This window comes from Pseudorca crassidens, chromosome 1 (genome assembly GCF_039906515.1).
Source record: "Pseudorca crassidens isolate mPseCra1 chromosome 1, mPseCra1.hap1, whole genome shotgun sequence".
Taxonomy (NCBI): domain Eukaryota; kingdom Metazoa; phylum Chordata; class Mammalia; order Artiodactyla; family Delphinidae; genus Pseudorca; species Pseudorca crassidens.
Window position 1 is genome coordinate 134707389 of NC_090296.1, and position 2369 is coordinate 134709757.

Here is a 2369-nt window from a genome sequence, read left to right on the forward strand (position 1 = left end):
TTGATGAAGTTCAATTACTTAATTTTTTGTTGTTGTCACTTTTACTTCTCGTGTTTTAGCTATGAAACTATTGACTTTCCAAGATTGCAAAGATTTACTCATATTTTATGCTAAGCATTGCATAGTTTTCACTCATTCATTTAGGTCTATGGTCCATTTTGTATTAGTTTTGTATGTGATATAAGACAGGCATCCAACTTTATTCACTTACATGTATCAATATGTAAGTGTTGTATCAACACTATCTGTTGAAGACGATTTACTCCTACATTGAATTATCTTGGCACCTATGTCCAAAATTAATTCACCATAAAGGTAAGGGTTTATTTACTTCCAATTCTATTTCATCCATTTATATATCTATCCTTATTCTAACACACACTGTTTGTATTACTGTAGCTTTGTAGTGAGTTTGTAAATCAGGAAGTAAGAGTACTCCAATTTTGTCCTCCCTTTTCAAGAAGTGTTTTAGGGGGAGCAAAGATGGGTCCCTTCAATTTTAAGATCAGCTTCCCAATTACTGAAAAAAAATGCAGCTGGGATTCCGATAGGGATGGCTTGCATTGAATTTGTACATGGGTTTGTGGAGTACGGCCATCTTAGCAGTATTAAATATACTGATTCAGAGATTAATGTTTTTCTATTTATTTTAGTTTTCTTTCATTACTTTACTTTCAACAGTGCTTTAGAGTATCCAGTGTATGTCTTGAACTTTCTTTGTTAAATTGATATCTAATTATTTTTTATGCTAATATAAATAGAATTCTTTTCAAGGTTTTACTTTTGCATTGTTCATTTCTAAAGAGTATTCACCCAATGTGGGGCTCGAACCCACGACCCTGAGATTAAGAGTCTCATGCTCTACCAACTGAGCTAGCCAGGCAATCCCTGCATTGTTCATTTCTAGTATATTGATATACAATTGACTTTTGTATGCTGACTTATATCCTGCACCTTTCTGAATTCATTTATTAGTTTTAATTGTAATTTTGTGGATGCCTTAGGCTTTTCTGTATACAAGATCAATTCATCTAGAAATGGAGATAGATTTACTTCTTCTTTCCACTCTGAATGGCTTTTAGCTTTCTTTTTTTCCCTTTACCCTGGATGGAACTTCCAAGACAATATTGAATAGAAGTGGTAATAACAAACACCTTTATTTTCTGCATGAACTTAGGTCAAAGTTTTAGTCTTTTTTCCTTCCGATGATGTTAGCTGTGTATTTTTCATAGACTTTGTTAAGTTGAGGAAGTTCCCTTCTAACCCTAGTTAGTTGAATTTTTTTTTTATCATAAAAGGGTTTGGGTCCTGTTAAATGGTTTTCATCTATTGAGATGATTGTGCTGTTCTTATTCTTTATTCTGGTGCAATAGAATCAGCTGCAAATGTTATTGAAGATTCCCTGTACATAGCCACTTTTCTCTTGCTGCTTTCAAGAATCTCTCTTTGCCTTTGTCTTTCAATGTTTTCACCATGGCCTCTGGGATCTGGATCTTAGTAGGAATTTTTTGAACTTCTTAGACATGTATTTAAATATTTTTCATCAGAGCTGAAGATTGGAAGTTTTCAGTCATTATTTCTTTGGATATTTTTTCTGTTCCCTTTCACTCTCTTCTCTTTCTGAAACTCCCATTATACTTATGTTGATATGCTTAATTGTCTCATATTTTTCTGAGGCACTGTTCACTTATTGTCTATTCCTTTGTCTCTCTGCTCTTTGGGTGGTAAAATTTCTATTGCGTTATATTTCAGTTTGCTGATTCTTTCTTCTGCCAGTTCAGATTTCCTCTTGCTCAGTTCTAGTAAATTTTTTTAAAAATTTCATTTATTGTGCTTTTTAGCTGCAGAATTTCTATTCGGTTTTCATTATAGCTTCTGTCTATTGATATTCTCTACTCAATGAGACACTATTTTCATCCTTTCCTTTAATTCTCCAGACATGGTTTCCTTTAACTCTTTGAGCATGCTTGAAATAGCTGATTTAAATTTTATGTCTAATGTAACTCACGTCTGGGCTTCCTCAGGTACAGTTTGTATTAAACTGCTTTTTTCTTGTTTGTAAGCCATACTTTTTTGATATTTTGAATATCTCCTAATTATTGCTGAAAACCTTCATATTTTATTTATATATTTTTTAACATCTTTATTGGAGTATAATTGCTTTACAATAGTGTGTTAGTTTCTGCTGTATAACAAAGTGAATCATCTATATATACATATATACTCATATCTCCTCCCACTTGCATCTCCCTCCCACCCTCCCTAACCCACCCCTCTAGGTGGACACAAAGCACCAAGCTGATCTCCCTGTGCTATGCTGCTGCTTCCCACTATCTATTTTACATTTGGTAGTGTATATATGTCCATGC

General features: G+C 33.4%; 1 non-coding gene across 1 annotated transcript; it reads right to left on the reverse strand.

Annotated features, from left to right (window-relative positions):
- Positions 1-810: 810 nt before the first annotated feature.
- TRNAK-CUU (transfer RNA lysine (anticodon CUU)) lies at positions 811-883 on the reverse strand. Its single transcript has one exon. It is a non-coding gene; the product is annotated as a tRNA-Lys (tRNA).
- Between the last annotated feature and the right edge of the window lie 1486 nt (positions 884-2369).